Source organism: Mandrillus leucophaeus, unplaced genomic scaffold (assembly GCF_000951045.1).
Source record: "Mandrillus leucophaeus isolate KB7577 unplaced genomic scaffold, Mleu.le_1.0 Scaffold130, whole genome shotgun sequence".
NCBI classification, from domain to species: domain Eukaryota; kingdom Metazoa; phylum Chordata; class Mammalia; order Primates; family Cercopithecidae; genus Mandrillus; species Mandrillus leucophaeus.
In genome coordinates this window covers 3,108,960-3,128,104 of record NW_012101255.1, presented here as the reverse complement: position 1 = coordinate 3,128,104, position 19,145 = coordinate 3,108,960, and the positions used below count along the sequence as shown (strand labels likewise).

Below are 19,145 nucleotides of genomic sequence, written 5' to 3'. Positions count from 1 at the left end.
ACTTGAAAAGGAACCCAGTGTGAAAAGGAAACACTTTCTATCCTCTATATTTAGGAGGAATTTTGTACAAAATTTCCCTGTCTTCCAAAATTAGTAATTTTAATCTCTTGATGACTTTCCTAATCTAAATAGGATGAGAGTAGGATCCTGTTCCTCACTGATGACAAGGATTGTTTAGTGTTGTTTTCTTTTTCTCACACAAACTGGGCTCTGTCCTACAAGTCAACTACACTGTGAAAGGGGACTTTTTACTGACCACAAGTCATGATGAGGTAGATGTCACTTATTCTACAATATCAATTGTTAAAATAATCCTTAAATCTTCCCATTTTTAGCACACGTGTTAGAAAAACTTAGAAAATACTGAAAAGTACAAAAATAAGGAAAGCCCTCACAGTCCCACTCTTCCCAAAACAACCATAACTGAAACTTGGTTGTAATTTCTTCTAGCCTCAATAAAGATTGAATATATACAACAGTCTAAGAAACTCCTTGCCTGGCAGTGTGCTGAGTGCTGGGCATAGAAAGATAAATAAGACTTCATCCCTGCTCCTCAGGAAGTACACAGCTTACTGTAATGGGGTATGTAAACACAAAAGAGGCATTTAGCACAGGCTGCAGAGAAGGGAATGTGGGGTGGAGAAGATGCAAGGGATTATCAGAGCAGATTAAAGAAATCCTAGAGTGGGACTATTCAAAGTTTTGTCCACTAGGTGACTGCAGATTTTACAAGCAACCAATAGAAACTGAGAGTCCTCATTTAAAATTTTCAGAGCAATTTGACAGAGTAACTGTAATTCTGTTGAATCTAATAATTTTTAAAATTGGGTTTGTCTTTTATATATTTTTTATTTCATTTTTGTTGTATTTATTTTTATTGTATTTTCAAAAATATCAGTCCACAATGGATTGGAGATTTTAAAATATATAAAACTCTGCTCTTATGATGAATAGTTTGAAAACCACTATCCTCAGAGATTTGATCGCTTAGCCAAGTGTAGGGTGACCAACCGTCTGGTTTGTGCTAAAACTGGGAAAGTTGCAAGCAAATCAGGTGAATTGGCCACCTTAAAAGTGTTTATTTCCAAGAATTAATTATCTTCATGAGAGAATAGATGAGATGAAGGGGAAGCAATCATCATAAAAGAAATAATAGAAGAAAAATTCTCTCAACTGAAAAGAGGTCAGAGTCATTAGGTCAAAAGGGTTCACTAAGGGGCAGCCAAGATTAAAAAGAGTGCTGCAGCTAGCTGTACTTTCTAAATTTCAAGGGTCAAGACAAAAATCCTACAAGATTACACAAATTGAGATGAACAAAGTAATCAGGTGGTGAAATAGTATTTTCATTTCTAGTGAAATAAAATTTCTAATGAAAATGCTACATTTCTTTAACAAAAAAAAGATGTTTGCTTTCACTTTCTAAATTGAGAGAAAAGAAACAAGGAAGAATCGTCCTTTATATACGAATGTAACAATGAGGGTAATAAAAAGAAAACAGAAAACAAAACCAGGAAAGAGTAACATGGGAGGATGCCAACATTAAGAATTAACATAATTTTTATGATTTGCCTTCAAATTTGGCTCTAAGCTTCCTGGTTGGGGAAGAAGAGGTTAGAAATTGCAATCATTAAAATTGCTGCTATGATGATGAAGGAAGAAGCATATATGTTTCTCAGCAAGACATGTTTTCCTGGTACTGAAATCTAAAACAAATTCAAAGAGTTTAATATTGGGGGCATTAAGTGGTGTGGCACCACTACCCTCAATAGCAGTTTTACAGTAAATGTAGGAGTGAATTTCACATACCTGCTTCTTGCAGGGATCCTCAGGTCAGTGAAATCAAGATGTTTAAACACATTATAGCCTATACACTTTATATGATTCAAGGATAAAACTTAAGAGTACCCTAGAGAAGTAGCTAAGTGACATGTCACTTAGTATTCTCTGATTATTTCTCTCAGTTGGGCTTGTATAATAATAGGTAATTTGAAGTCTCCTAATGTCTGAAAGTAAGTTACTCTGGTGCTCTCTATTGCTGATTGAGGGTATACAAAACTTCCAGTTTCAAAGGAGATACAGTTGGACTTTGCCTACTTTCAGCACTGATATTAGCATTGGACATCAATTCTGTGTGAGATTAGGCTATTACGCTTCGCATAATGAGTATTATTTTAGTAGGTATACAAAGGCTTCAACATTCTTATTGGTTTTATTCCTCCTCTGGCACTCTCAATAAATTTAATAAATATTGTAGCACTTTCATTAATGCAAATGGCATTGTTTATCAAAATATTGCTATAATACCCAGTTCTCATAATTTTAAGTTAGAAAAACTTTCTTCATATGTAATCTGTTTGAATCAGCAAGAATCAGTTTGCAAATCAAGTATGTACATTATGATCACTTTTCATAAAGTATATATTTGTATGTATTTCACAAATTGTATAATATCTACAAATATATAACCACAGAAAAAACATTAGAGAGATACCTAATGTTAGCCCTGATTATCTCTGGGTGACAAGATTTAGATGACCTATTTTTTTCTTTTTACTTTTTCATATGCTTAAGTGTTCTGCAATTAAACTAGTATTATCTTTGCAAGAAGAAAAATAATATCATTATTTACTTAAAGGCATGTAGGGGCGAAAGCAATTAATGTCTCTATATCATCCCTAAGGCAAAACAGTCAGGTGATCATTCTGCCCTTTCAGGGCTTATATGACAATTTTAAGAATTGCATGGCTTAAGAAACAGCACAATTTGGACTGGACACAGTGAGCAACTTTGCCACTTTTGCAGCTATTTGACTTTGGGCAAATTTTTAAACTTTTGATTCTCTGGTTCTTCATCTTCAAAATGGAAACTGGATTGTTTTAAGCATAAATGAAATCTCTGATATAAAGTGGCTGGAATGAAATAGGTGCTCAATAAATATTATATGCTTATTCGCTTGCCCCATTCCTGAAAGTGTTAGACCTGGTTCTTTAAGTGTTAGTGCTCTTCCCTACAGTGGCTTTATGCAAACCTGGCTTCAGTCCAATACAAGTATTGGAGGAATAAGGAGACTCAGTCTCGTTTTTCCCTTGTTCACTACTTTAGAGATGAGAAAGGGAGGAAAAGGAAGATTTACTGCGAATCTACTAAATATCAGGCACTATGTTACGTGTGTTACTTTGCTTAAGGAAGGTTCCATATTTTTCCCAAACACTTAAACATCTGTGAAGTGTCTCAAGTTTCTACCTTATTAATATATTTATCTCTTGAGAACTATTTACATTATATCACCACTCATACTAAAGCAGTTTCGTTATTCCTGTTTTTATCCTCAAAGACTCTTAGCTGTGACATAGAGGTTTGGTGAGTTAGGTCACCATCACAGTTAGGTCACACTTTTAGAACTTCATCTCATAGCATCTGGGACCCTAGAAGTGTACATTTTATTTTTCTATCCCTTTATTTGCATGTCAGTATGTCTCCTGTCTTTATTTTTTACATTAATTGGGCACTATTCTGTCTCTTTAATATATGGTAAATGTGCCTTGTTTAAATGAAACTCATTCTATGTGGAAAAAGTTAGACAGAAAGCTAATGAAATGGGTATTTCTAATCACCAGTCCTTAGTTTTGAAAATTTGACTAAATTAACCCTACTAAAAAGAACTGAATCTCATCAAATTTACAACACTGGAAAGCATTCCAGTATGAGAATGTTTCTGGGTCTGTGACAACTCATTTTCTTTATAACTTTGCCTCAATATTTCAGACAGAGACAGTTAAGCAATTGTAGAGAGGCCTGCAGCATTTGGGAATGGGGCCTCCCTTCCTAATGGTCTGTTGCAGTTGTATTGCACATGGATTGCACAACAAAGGTTTCTATTTTCCTACTTTTTTTTTTCTTTATCATGTGCCAACTAAGCCTTTTTTTCTACACTCCCTTAAAACCTGACCCTTTCTCATCTTTTATGCTTTTGTCTTCCTGACATGAAAACCCTAAGAAGGCAAATTACTAATTGCATCCCTCAAAGTCTCAAATAAATATGATGTAATTAGCCACACAAACATGACCTGCATCTTTTCCCCTGAAAGCTTTCCCAGCTATTTGTCCACTAAAGCGTGGTTTTCTGCAAACTCATTTCCCAGGAAATGTCCTTGAATGGCATGTGATCTTTCCATTTTAGACAAACTGCCTTGATCAGGTGTCACCTAACTGACCTGCTTTTTTCTGCCTTTATTTCCAACACAATGTTGTCTCTACAGACTATCAACTAAGTCCCGGTTTTTCCTCACTGAATTCCATTCTCAGCCCTATCCCTACACCACACTTGACACATGCACTAGTTGGTTAACATACGTTTTATTATTCCCTCATGATTCTGCCTGGGCCTCTGAGTGACCTTGAAATGCTGTGGTCATTTCCCCAGTGCTCTCCTCCAATACTTTGGTGGTATGGAGCTTGGCTTCAGGTTTGTCGTCGTCTCATTTACTTGTTTAGTTTCCAGTTTCCAGCACTTTGCACTCTGCTCCATGCTTACATTGTAAGCTACTTATTCAGGTCACAATTTTTATTTATATGTCTCTTTGAGGGAGTAAATCCCTATTTGAGGGAGTAAATCCAACACAAAGCAGTGAAGGTGAATGACAAGGGAAGAAATTAACAAGGGCTCCGGGATGCTTTTAGAGCATGAATTGCAGAGCAGAAGGGGTCCTAGATGCCACCTAGTCCAATTCTATCATTTTCCAGGCAGAGTTGATACCTCCGAGTTTAAAGTCATAAGCCATTCAAATAAATTAATACAAGAGCTGCCAGGAGGAACATTTCCAAATGGTTAAAATCTTTGACTTTGAAATCATGCAGACCTGGGTTCAAATCCCAAGCTGTGTGGCCTTGTACAATTAATGTAAACCCACTAATCCATAGTATTCTTGTCTATTAAAATGGAAATGATAACAACTGTGTTACTGGGTTGAGCTGAATATATGATTGCTATTAAATTTTAACCAGAATCCACCTCTATTGATTTTTAGTTCAAATGCTTTTTACAAGGTAATGCTACTATTATGGTTCTAGTGCCAATCTTCCAAGATTTTTAATCTTTACTAATAGTGGTCTGACTTTGAACAACTTATTTACAAAACTGTGCTTCAGTTGATTAATCCATAATATAAAACTAATAATGATACCTAGTAAATAGGTAGATGTAAGAATTAAATAGATAAGCCTTGTAAATACAGCATTTCACATGGAGTTTAGAATGTAAAAAGCAACAGAGCATTGAATAGTTCTATATAGTCTCAAATGCCCAGAACAAATGAATGACAGGATACTCTCCTCCCATATACTCTCAGAAACAGATCCAAGGTTATACATTTGGTTCTTTTTGGCTCACAGTGCTTATATTCATTTATTCAACCTGGGGCTTAAACAATAGGTAGCATTAGACCATGTAGAGATGGAAAAAAAATGTTTTCCACCAAAGCAACCACTGTGAGCAAAGAAGAGAAAGGGGAAGGTACATGACAGATCTCTTAAACAGTAAGTAAATCTGGTTGGTTTCAAAGTTCGAATTGCTCTCCCCACCTGTAGACTCATCCCCTCTTTGCTGCTACCGGAAACAAAATATCAATTTGAACATGATTACAATTTTCCCAATTTTACTGTGCCACGTCAAATTCAAAATAAAGTCCCAACCCCTTAGCACAACCTCCCAGGCCTGTCACAATCTCTCTCTGCCTAGCTTGCCAGCCTCAATTCCTCTACTCTGCCAACTGCCCTCCCTGAGCCACGTGCATTTATCTGAATCATCTGACTCACCTTCAGCCCTTTGCATGAGTTGTTTCCTTGGCCAAAAACATTGCCCTACTTGGCCTTTAAAACTTAGTTCAGAGGTTGTTTGTAGGAAGTCTTCTTTGACACCCTTTGCCTATCCCTGACACTCCCCCAACACAAACAAGAGCAGAATTCCTCCGTGTAGGTCCCATAGCATCGCATGTTTACCTTAAGCAAAACTGGCAAGACATGGGATTCCATGTTTGTATCTCTCTTCCTCTAGAATGCAAGTTCCCTGACCACAGAGGTTGGGTCTTTCAAAGAACCTACTGTGTGCTGAGTGCTGTTGTAAGCACTGAGAAATAAAGAACGAGAGAGGCAAAGTCCCTGATGTCTCGGAGTTTATGGTCTTATGTGGTAAGTCAGACAATTAACAAACAGATAAAAGCATAGTGACAAGTGCTACTCTAGTGTACTAAAGGTTAGTAAGAGAGAAAAAGGAAAACATAAGATAATGTGGTGTAATCACGGTAGAGAATTGAGGAGAAGCCAGTGATGCCTGGAATCAGGGCAAGACTGCTTGATGCTGAGGGCAGAGTAAGAGCTCAAATATTTGTGGAGGAAAGGAAGGAGCTGGTTGAGATCTACTTCAAGGATATAAAAGGGATTCAAACCCCTTCCATATAGAAACCAGTAGTACAGTAACTTTCCAGTCCAGGAACAAAAGGCAGAGAAAAGCGCCAGCATTTTCAAGTCTAGTTCAGAGTTGGAGACTTGGAAGGTGATAATGTTTTGGATCTGTGTCCCCAACAAATATAATGTTGAATTGTAATCCCCAGTGTTGGAGGCGGAGTCTGGTGGGAGGTGATCAGATCATGAGGACGGAGTTCTCATGGATGGTTTAGTACCATCCCCCCTTGGTACCATATAGTGAGTGAGTTCTCACGAGATCTGGTTGTTTTAAAGTGTATGGCACCTCCCCTGCCCCATCTCTTGCTCCTGCTCCAGCCATGTAAGACTTGCCTGCTTTCCCTTTGCCTGCCACCATGATTATAAGTCTCCTGAAGCCTCCCCAGCCATACTTCCTGTATAGCCTGTGGAACCATGAGCCAATTAAACCTTTTCTCTTCATAAACAGTCTCAGGTACTTCTTTCTTTCTTTTTTGAGATGGGGTCTCACTCTGTCATCCAGACTGGAGTGCAGTGGCACTATCTCAATTCACTGCAACCTTCGCCTCCTGGGCTCAAGCGATTATCACACCTCAGCCTCCCAAGTAGCAAGTAGCTGGGACTGCAGGCACACACTACCATGCCTGGCTAATTTTTGTATTTTTGGTAGAGATGGGGTTTTGCCATGTTGACTAGGCTGGTCTCGAACTCCTGGACGCAAGTGATTGGCCTGCCTTAGCCTCCCAAAGTGCTGGGATTACAGGCATGAGTCACCGCACCACACCTGGCTTGTATTTCTTTATAGCAGTGTGAAAATAGACTACTACAGGAGGGGTGGCCAGAGGCTATGCTGAACTAGTGATGTTAGGGCAAAACAGGTTTTTTTAAAAGAGATGAGATCTTGCTATGTTGTCCAAACTGGAGGGTAGTGGCTATTCATAGGCCCAATCATAGTGCACTGCAGCCTCTAACTCCTGGGCTCAAGTGATGCTCCTGCCTCGGTCTCCCCAGCAACTGGGACTATGGGAAAGTACTACCTTGCCAGGCTTGATTCAGGTTTTTATAAGCCAACGTTCCTTGAAGAATAGCCCAGAAACACTAGACTAAGCCCTGGAGTGGCTGGGAAGCCTCAGTTTGGGAAATACTACTTTCCCAACCCCCATCTCGCCACCACCTGGGCGCTCACAATGTACATTAGCATATTTAAGGCTCTGAATATCTCAGCATGTGGAAAACCTGGTACACTTTTACGTCCCAAATTAATTTGACCACTGTATGCTTTTTGTTTTGTCTTGTTTTGTTTTGTTTGAATACAACATTGTTTTAATCCTATGAACCGGTATTTTATAAAACATACTTTAGGAAACTCTGGTCTAAATCATTCTCCATAACCCACAAGCCTAATTGTGGTAATGTCTAGCTTCCAGCTCCATTTTGTTCAGTAGAAGCATTAAATAAATAAGGTAATAGGATTTTTGAAAAGATATAATAGTTTGGTTTGCACATGTGAAAGTAGAAGGTACAAGAGTCTCAATAGTCTAATTTCACCACATTTATTCATCATAAAATAATTTCTACAGAACTAAAAATGGCTAATATGTGTAAAGATAAACATGTATAAATATATACTAATATAAGTTTTATGGAAAAACTAATTACTAAAGGTTAAATTTGAATTTGAATGCATTTTTATGCACTGAAGATTAGTCAGATTTCTTTAAGTAAAATTAATCATTTCTGTTCAACCAAGTGCAAAACAAATTAAGTTTATTCATCACAAACCCATCTTGCTTATTTTAATTACAACTATTTTAAATAGCAGAACTATTAGGCTCCATAACATTATTTTTTTAAAATTAAATACATTAGACTTCATAACAATGTAGATACTTAATGGAGAGAAAAACTCCATGTCAAAGGCTAATTAATATCACTGACACTTGCCCAGTTGCTAAAAATAAGACTAATAGCAAGTTCATCCAATATCATGCTATATTATAATATATGCAAAGTCCATTGGGACATTGACTTCATACTTCCTTCATTAGAGTAAATCCAACCAAGGCTGGGCGCGGTGGCTCATGCTTATAATCCCAGCACTTTTGGAGGACGAAGCTGGCGATCACTTGAGGTCAGGAGTTTGAGACTAGCCTGGCCAATATGGCAAAACCCTGTCTCTACTAGAAATACAAAAACTAGCCAGGCATGGTGGCTCGCGCCTGTAGTCCCAGCTACTTGGGAGGCTGAGGCAGGAGAATCGCTTGAACCAGGGAGGCAGAGGTTCCAGTGAGCCAAGATCCCACCACTGCACTCCAGCCTGGGCGACAAGAGCAAAACTCCGTGTCGAAAATAATAAATAAATAATAAATCCAACCACACAAAATTATTGTTCTAGCCATTCAAAAATGTTAGATTTATAAAGTTCACATATACATCATTACTGTATACAGAACTCACTTCCTAGCTAAGTTTGGATTATAGCCATCTTTGTCAGATTAACTCTAAGTTTCCATTTTTCTAATACCTTTAAAATTATGGGGCATCTTAAATAAAGCTACCTCAAAAGAAGTCCCTGAGTGAATGACTGCTAGTAGTTTAGTAACAATAAGTTTCAATGGTGTAATTTATTCTCAAGTCAAGTTTTATCAATAATTTGCTACCTTCCCCAAACTGGTCTTCAGATACATTAAAGAGTAGTTCAATTATTCATCTGCTTAATGTGCATCTAATAAAATAAGGCCAACATCACCATTAACTAGAATTAATCTAAGCCCCCACAAATATTGATTTATGTAAGTCTCCAGTCATGGCTCACTTTTTAAAATCTACCTTTTATTTGGCTTCTAACAGTCAACTGAGAATTATAACTAAGAACTTTGCCATATTTTAACAAATGCTTGGCTGTTTTTAGCATTTTGATACTTATTCTTTATAGAATAAAGTACTTTTAGCACTCATTTCAATAGATTTTTCTTTTAGATCACTTGGGTCAAATATCAAGGAAAATAAATAAGAAAACGGTCAACTAAAATGCTCTCTTGACTCTTAAATGTCACATCTATATGATAAAATACCATGAGCCCATTAAAACTCACATTGCATGGGGAGAGAATGGTCTTTTCAATAAATGATAATGGATCAATTAGATACACACATGAAAAAAGTTTTAACTTTCTACCTCAAACTACACATAAAAATCAGTTTTAGATGTATTGTAGATCTAAATGTAAAAGGTAATATGACTTTTAGAATAAAACATAAGAAAATACCCATGACCTTAAAATAGGCAAAGATTTCTCAAACAGGACACAGAAAGCATTAATCACAAAATAAATTGATAAATTGGACTACATTAAAATTAAGAACTTCTATTTCATGAGAAGTCACCACTAAGAGTGAAAAGGCAAGCCACAGAATGGGAGAAGATATTTCCACTACAAATCTGGCAAAGGACTCATCCAGAATATTTAAAAAGGCTCCTCTAAGTCAATATGCAAAACAGACAACCCAATTGAAAAATAGGCAAACGATCTGAGCAAACATTTTACAAAACAGGATATCCAAGTGACTGATGAACATACGAAATGAAAACCACAATAAGATGCCACTACCTAACCACCAAAGTGACCAAAATTTTCCAGTATTTCTTTAAGTGAACATATCATCATTACAATTAAAACTACACATTTTGGCTGGGCGCAGTGGCTCATGCCTGTAATCCATCACTTTGGGAAACCAAGATGGGTGGATTACCTGAGGTCAGGAGTTCAAGACCAGCCTGGCCAACACTTTGAAACCTCATCTCTACTAAAAACACAAAAAATTAGCCTGGCATGGTGGTACGCACCTGTAATCCCAGCTACCCAGGAGCCTGAGGCAGGAGAATCGTTTGAATTTAGGAGGCGGAGGTTGCAGTGAGCCGAGATCGCGCTATTGCTCTCCAGCCTGGACGACAAGAGTGAAACTTTGTTTAAAAAAAAAACAAAAAACAAAAAAACGCACATATTATCTATATGCTCCTGCAGAATTTACATGAAAAGAATAAATATACGTGTCTTCTCTGTTTAGGTAAAAGAAGAATATCAAGTAAACTATTACCTTCAATCGACTTGTCTTTTTAGACTGTGCATATGAAGTGTCGACAAGAATGTGAAACAAGTAGAACTTTTAAAAATGACTGCCAAGAGTGTAAAATTGGTATAGCCACTTTGGGGAACTATTTGGCATTGTCTATTAAAGCTGAACATATGCTCGCCACATAACCCAACACTCCCTTTCCTAGGAGAGAAAGGAGTGCACATATCCACTAGAAGATATGTATAAAGATGTTAATAGTAGCACCATTTATAATGCCTTAAGATGAGAAAACACCATAAATGTCCACTAAAAATGGAATGTTTAAATAAACTGTGGTATATTCATACAATAGAATACTATACAACAACTAAAATGAGCCATAGGCTGGCTGCGGTGGCTCACGCCTATAATTCCAGCACTTTGGGCGGCCAAGGCAGGTGGATCACTTGAGGTCAGGAGTTCGAGACCAGCCTGGTCAACCTGGTGAAACCTCGTTTCTATTAAAAATACAAAAATTGGATGGGCGTGGTGACGGGTGCCTGTAATCCCAGCTACTTGGGAGGCTGAGGCAGGAGAATCACTTGAACCCGGGATGTAGAGGTTGCAGTGAGCCGAGATCACGCCATTGCACTCCAGCCTGGGCAACAGAGCGAGACTCTGTCTCAAAAGGAAAAGAAAAGAAAAGAAAAGAAAAGAAAAGAAAAGAAAAGAAAAGAAAAGAAAAGAAAAGAAAAGAAAAGAAAAGAAAAGAAGTGGAGCGGAGCCATATACAAAAACCGAATGACTCTCACATGCATGATGTGAGGTGGCACCCCGCCAAAAAAAAACTACATACTATTGTATGATTCCATTTATTAAAAAGTCTAAAACCAGAGGCTGAGGGGAGAAGATCTATGCTTTACAAGTCAGTATCACTTTCAGCATAGTGCCTGGAAGAGGATATGAGGGAGGCTTTTGGGGTGCTGTTATGTTCTCTTTCTGGAGCACTGTCCTAGTCTGTTGGTTACATGGGTATATTCACTTTGTGGCATTCATCAAGCTGCATACTTACAATTTGGGCATTTTCTGTATATTATACTACAATAAAATTTATATTAAAAAATCTTTTTTATACGTATTTGTATATTTTCTTTTTTGTACTTTTTCTGTATTTCTTAGATTTCCTTAAGTGAACATATCACCATTGTAATAATAAAAGATAAACACTGTTTTTATGCTCCTGCCAGGATTTATACAAAAAGAATAAACCAGATTTATCAACATATAGGTGGTCTTGCCTGCCTAGGCAAAAGAAAAAGTTTTAAGCAATTTCCTTCAATGGTTTGGAAAATTGTGTCAAAAAGTGCCAACCTGATATGAAATACATCTTACATGAAATAGATTATTGAGGTGCTGTGAAGTCAATATGGTCAATAACAAACTGCCTGTTCGATATCAGGAACTTCTTGCTTTAGAAAGTATCTGAAAAACTACCTCAGTTTGCCTATAAATCCTAGCATAGCAATAGTTTACCTGCCAATTGGACATTTTAAATACCTCATCAGAAGTCCAGTGAAGTGCATTTTAATAAGTCACAGGATATCCCAGCTTTCTTCTAATGTAAGAAATAAATTAAAAAAAACAAAAACAAACAAAAAAAAACGCCTGGGCAACACGGCAAAAGACCGGTATTTACAAAAAATACAAAAATTAGGCGGGCATAGTGGTGTGTGCCTATAATCTCAGCTACTCGAGAGGCTGAGGTGGGAGGACTGCTTGAGACTGGGAGGTCAAGGCTGCAGTGAGCCATGATTGTGCCACTGCACTCCAGCCTGGACAACAAATCCAGACCCTGTCTCAAAATAAATAAATAAATAAATAAAAATAAAAGAAAAAAAGAAATGGGAGTAAATGTTTTCTCATTCTGTCCTTTTCTTTTCCTTCTGTGCTTGTGTCTTCTACCTCTCTCCCTTTTCTTTTCTTCTCCTTCTCTTTTTCTTCATTTTCCCTATTTAATCTCAGTCATGCGATCACCAGTGAGGCTAGAAAGTTTTAAGCTTAGTTCTCCTAGTGTTTGAAATACAAGCTGAAGTGAAGGCCCTTGTTATAACTGGGAAATTAGCCTCCAGCCTCTCTAAAATTGGAAGTGCAAAGAGAGAAGGGAAAGTGAACAAGTATCTGTTTCTTCTTCCCTCTCCCGCTCCAGCCCCTCCCGCTTAGTTCTCCAACCTAGGCCTCACCATAGGTCAAAATGAATGCAGCTGCCCAACACTGTGATGCGAGCTCGTTCACATTGACGGACACTTTTCTCGTGTTCACGTGGTAGGTCACAGAGCAGTAGGGGAAAGGGAAGTGGTGATGCAGTATCTCCTAGCCACGCTAGGGGTGGGGGACCAGAAAGTTGTTACGGGAAAAAAAATACTCAAACAGTGAAATGGAGCGTGTATCAAAGTGGAGGAGAGTGGCTCTTTGAACCACTATAGTGACAGAAAGAGCAAATCAGGTGCTGTACACATTACAAAAGAACAGGGAAAAATTGTACAAGTGAGATGGTGTGTATCCAAGTTATCTGAAGACCCTGAAATCCTTCAAATATTAGAGATTACAGCTATGATGCTAAATGCCTTAGGGACTTTCAGAAGAACTTGTACATTTAAAAGGGGTGCAAAACCTCGAAAATTTATAGGCATCCTAGAAAGTCCCCCAACAGAAACTCTGAAACCTGCATCAAGACTTCCCATTTTACAGGACGAGGAAGGTGGGGGTAGGGGATGGGGTGGTTTCCACCAGGCCCAGCAGAAAAAATTAGAAAGGTCACCTTCTCCCAATCTGCAAGTATTTGAAATCCCCTCATGGAGGATTGTGACATGAAACTAGAAGACTCAGAGCACCCAGGATGGGACCTCAGGCCAGAGCTAGGTCAGCTCGCAAAAGAAGGGCAGGAAGTCCCTACTCTGGTGCTGCTGGCATACCATCCCCCAGAACAGAGGCAGAAGTGGGAGGCAGGCTGCCTGGCAGAACTAGGTGGAGAGGGGAGCAAATGGCCTGAGAATGCTGACTACATTTGAGTATTTGATGTCTGAGGGGGATTTGGGGCGAGGCAGAGAACAAATGACTTAAGAAAACCACGAAGGCAGATGAAAGACACAAGATAGAAGAGAGGAGGCTAACTATAAGAAAGTGATTGTGGGCAGGTTGAGAGATAGCCACTGGGACAAAATAAAGTGGTCAGTGATGGCGAGGAAGGAAGAAATCAGCCTCAGAAGGAGCAGAATTCACACCAATCTGAAGCCCATATCTGAAATAGATTCGCACATTATTCAAGGCCAAGAGTTGTGGTTTGGGGTGCCCTTATATTAGGCTAGGGGGAGGTGGCAGGAGGGGTTATTTTTAAATAAATGAACCATAAATGATTCAAAAGTGTTTTTTTAACTTATTATGAAAAATTGAGCATATAAAAAAGTAAGCAGAATATAATAATGACCTTCATGTACCCAGTACTCTGATCCAACAATTGTCTAATCCTGGCCAATCGTGTCATTCAACCACATCCATTTTCCCCGTTCTCATATTAGTTTTTTTCTTAAATTGTTGTAGTTAATGGCCGGGTACGGTGGCTCACGCCTGTAATCCCAGTACTTTGGGAGGCTGAGGCGGGCTGATCACGAGGTCAGGAGCTCGAGACGAGCCTGGCCAACATGGTGAAACCCCATTTCTACCAAAAATACAAAATTATCTGGGTGTGGTGGCGCACGCCTATAATCCCAGTTACTTGGGAGGCTAAGGCAGCAGAATTGCTTGAACCCAGGAGGCAGAGGTTACAGTGAGCCAAGATCGTGCCACTGCACTCCAGGCTGGGTGACAAAAGTGAAACTCTATCTTAGAAAAAAAAAAAGTGACCACAACGTCATTATAACTCAAAAATTCTTACCATCGGGGGACATTTTGGTGGCATTTCTATATTAAAGTCTCTCTTGTTACTGTACCCAAAAATGCTTGTGTGTTTTAGAAGAATTTGGAAGGGTGAGAAGAAATTTTACTAAGAGAAGGGATCAGGAGGTAAAGCTGTATCAGGAACCCTGGGAAGGACAAAGACCTAGGAAGAAAGACTGTTCTAGGCCCGGCACGGTGGCTCATGCCTGTAATCCCAACACTTTGGAGGACGAGGCAGGCAGATCACCTGGGGTCAGGAGTTCGAGACCAGCCTGACCAACATAGAGAAACCTCTACTAAAAATACAAAATTAGCTGGGTGTAGTGGCGCATGCCTGTAATCCGAGCTACTCGGGAGGCTGAGGCAGGAGAATCACTGGAACCCAGGAGGCAGGGTTGTGATGAGTCGAGATCGCGCCATTATACTCCAGCCTGGGCAACAAGAGCAAAACTCCATCTCAAAAAAAAAAAAGAAAAGAAAAGATTGTGTTCTGTGGTTGGTCATAGAATACAGCTGTGCAGTGGAGGACATGCGTCTTATAAAACTCCATACTTAGCTCTAGAGAAGTCTGTAGCAATCAGCAGACATCAAAAAGCCAACGTTGAAACTGCTCTCATTGAAAGCAGAGAATGAGGGGATCTATGTAACAGGAAAAATGGTGTTTTCTGTTCTGTCTCCCCTCCCCCTATCTATTATACTAATACATTATGTGCATCATAAAATATTTTAAAAACATATCATTAAAGGATGTGATTAAAAAATAAACTTCTCATATTTTTCTCACACTCTAATAGATCATCTTGGACCCCTCACTTTGGAGACCACAGAGCTTGATTATCACTGTTACCCCAAGTGTAGTCTTTAAGTGGGTGATAGAGAAATCCGGTTTGGCAGGTTGAAAAAGAGCCTAGGGACACCTATGCAAAGGACAGTAGAGGCCAGTGGTCTCAACTCTACTGTACATTAAAGTCAGCCTGGGAGGTTCTGAGAAATGTGAACACTTAGGTCCCACCCCATATGAATTGGATTAGTAATTCAGAAGGTGAAATCTGTGCTTTTTTTTTTTTTTTTTTCTTTTGAGATGGAATCTTGCTCTGTTGCCCAAGCTGGAGTGTAATAGCGCAATCTTGGCTCACTGCAACCTCCGCCTCCCCGGTTCAAGTGATTCTCCTGCCTCACTCAGCTTCCCCAGTAGCTGGAATACAGGCGCGTGCCACCAAGCCCGGCTAATTCTTTTTGTATTTTTAGTAGAAACAGGGTTTCACGACGTTAGCCAGGCTGGTCTCGAATTCCTGACCTCAAGTGATCTGCCTGCCTTGGCCTCCCAAAGTGCTGGAATTACAGGCGTGAAGGTCTGTGCATTTTTAAAAAGTTCCTCCAGTGATTCTTACAGGCAGGTTGAAAATCCACTGGTGTAGGTGTTTAAAAAAAATAGTTGCTTAACGTGCTTAACGTGAGGATATTAGTTCTGATTTTAAAACATTTTATTCTGCTATTTTCTCGTCTAATGTCTCGTCTAGTGGGACAATGTTTTGCAGGGAAGTGAAAGGAAAAGGAGGGTAGAAAAACTTTAAAGTAGAAATCAGACCTAATAAAAGAATAGTGAAGTTCTCTCGAAAAAGGGTGGTTTTCATTTCCATATTCCAGGTTCTAATTTACTACATTTTAAACTGATCCAAAATTTTGACAGACCTTATTTTCATTCAACCAAAGGCACTTACCCTACTAGATTATTAAAATTATCTAATGACTATTTCATATTGCGATCATGGTTATTTCATATGTCAAAATAATTAATCCTGGCTACTTACATGTTTTCTTTTTAATCAAGTTTATCTCTCAGTTGGGAAAAGAAACAAATCTGGTCTTAAAAAAATAGAAAGACATTTTCTATCTCTGAGGAACTGACTTCATCAAATTATCCTGGAGGGAAAAGCAAGTACAAAAATGTGAACTATAGGCAGCTGGAAAGCAAAATTCTCCACAGTGAATGACATACCAAATCCTGCAGGGAAATATGCACCACAATACATTGTTTCCTGTGGCTTCCTGCCTGAGGAACACTGAAGAACAGTAAAAATTATTCCAGAAATGATTTCCTCAGCTGTCTCATGAATGAATTTAGCACAGGTATTTGGTCAAAATGTTAAATCACTGTCAACTCCAAACATGTATATTGATAAATGTTTATATATGTAATCACGGGTTCCTAAAAATGAAGGTTAAAAGAAACTTGAACTGGATTCCATTTTATCACAAGCCTGGAATGCTGAAAATGCTGTGGCAAAGTCATCCATTCATTCATCTAAGTGAAAAGCCTATAAAACCATGGGTATCTTCAGCCATATCCTTAAATTTCACCATTTTACGTTTCACAAAAGTTATATTGGCATTATATTTTGTGCTGGAAACAAAGTTAATTGTCTTCTGCAGCATACTTAAAATAAAATGGGCAATCTCAGTTTATTTTATGATATTTAAGAAGCTAAAATGAGCTTGTTCCACAAATAGCCTTCCTAGTAAATCCTGGGAAGTCATGAGAAGGCGTGTGATGGTAGCACGCGCCTACTGTAGATGGCATTGTGCATTTGGCTTGGCCACAGCAAGTATTTACTAAACTAGGGGTGGGTTGCCACAACAGACTCCAAGGTCATGCAGAAAAGTAATATCAATAATTAATATCTTTGTATGGTTTTACATGGTAGTTCACATTTTTAGATGATTTATAATTAATTATCATCCATCTTTGATATGTTATTGCCATAATTTGGGACCTCCACATCTCTTACCTGGACTAACTCTTTTTTTTTTTTGAGACGAGTCTCGCTCTGTCGCCCAGGCTGGAGTGCAGTGGCACAATCTCCCGCTCACTGCAAGCTCCACCTCCCGGGTTCACGCCATTCTCCTGCCTCAGCCTCCTGAGTAGCTGGGACTACAGGCGCCCGCCACCATGCCCGGCTAATTTTTTGTATGTTTTTTAGTAGAGTCGGGGTTTCACCATGTTAGCCAGGATGGTCTCGATCTCCTGACCTCGTGATCCGCCTGCCTCAGCCTCCCACCTGGACTACTTCTAAATAGGTTCTCATCTCACTCCAGCCCATCCTTGCCATCATATGTTCTCTTGACAATGCATCTGGGAGCCTGTCACTCCTGTTATTTATCTATGGAATGTTCTATCTCTTGTTTCTTGGTTCTCACCTCCTACTACCTTCCCACATTCACTGCTTAACACAACCACATGGAGCTTTGTGCCACTCTGCAAACATACTGTTTGGTTCTAAGCTCTGTTTCTTCACTGTCCTTCATGAGTATCTTCAGTGTCTCTGCCTGACTGGCAAGCTCTCACAAGGCCTGGGAAATCAAACCACAACTTTATCTCTTCTGTGTAAGCCTTTTTGGAAAGCTCCGGGGTTGGCCTTTCTATCTTTTGTGTTATCTTAACCTTTGTACATACTTTTATTGTCATTCTTATCACCTTTGTCTCTTTCCAAATCTGGGTTCCCCTCTCCCCACTATCACTCCCGAATAGAAACTGAGTTCCTCCAGGGAAGATACACTTTCACAGTCATCTTAGTATCCCCAGAATCTGGCAAGTGTTCAATTAAAGAAACTGAGGAGCTCAATTGATTATTAAAAGAATTTTTGTTCCTGTTTGAGGTAGAGAAAGTAGAATAATATAAAGCAGAAACAAAGTTATTTCACCTAAATCAGAGGTGAGAAATCTATTTTACTGTGAGCCAATTATGAAAATTTAAAGATGCTCACTGGTTATATTTTTAAATTATTTAAAACAAAAAACATTTCTACTGAATGAAAGAATTTCAAGGTGAAAATAGGCACTTCCTGTTATAGGCACTAAACTGTGAAAATGTGAGCAGATGTCAGACGCAGCAACACCGAGATGGTTTTCTGATCTTTGAGCAAAGCTTAGAAGTGGCAGATTGCTCTTCATCAACCAGGATCATTTATTCTTGGCACTAAGTCTTGGCACTTAGATTACAGAGGATCACAGGACCACACGGTCCTTGTTCCTTAGGGAGGCCTTTCTTCAAAGGTTGACTTTCTTTGCCATCCTCTCTCTGCAAGGGGTCTCTCTGGCCTCTGTAACTTAGCGGATTTTTCCTTCCCCCCTCCCTCCACCTTTGTGAGTCAGGTGTTAGAATTAATACTTAGCAAAGAAAATATATACACATATTTAAGTTGATCTTTAGCAACCTCATATAAAAAACACCCTGGGGAAAATGCCTATATTTATGAATAGTTGCTTATAAACTATGATTCACAGGGTCTCAAGGGGTTATGTAGCAATTTGGGAGACTGGCTGGATGGGGCATATTTTGACTATTCCATCACCTACAGGCCTTGAGCATTTCTGAAGTCTTCTCACAGTACTAGGCCATATGTGACACATAAGCACTCAAGTTGTGTCTACGGGACATCAAAATAGTTATCTAATTGGACTAAATAAATTATATTCAAAGCATATCTTTCTAGGATAGGAAAACTGGTTGTTTTGTATCATGTAAAAGTTAAAACAAGAAGATATTTAAATATGTATTTTAATTCCCTACCTGATTGCATTAGAGATGAATATACATTATCATCATATGATTCAAATGATTACTGCTCTGAATCTGTGAGGAGATTCACTACTTCAGAGAGGAAGGAACTGATATTTTTTGAGCATCTGCCAGATACTTTACAAACATAAGTTCATT

General features: G+C 38.8%; 1 long non-coding RNA gene across 1 annotated transcript; it reads right to left on the bottom strand.

The window, feature by feature from the left end:
* Positions 1-13,927: 13,927 nt before the first annotated feature.
* Positions 13,928-18,918, bottom strand: LOC105534098. Its single transcript, XR_001005211.1, has 2 exons — positions 17,487-18,918; positions 13,928-17,216 (listed from the first exon to the last, which is right to left on the bottom strand). It is a non-coding gene; the product is annotated as an uncharacterized LOC105534098 (long non-coding RNA).
* Positions 18,919-19,145: the final 227 nt, after the last annotated feature.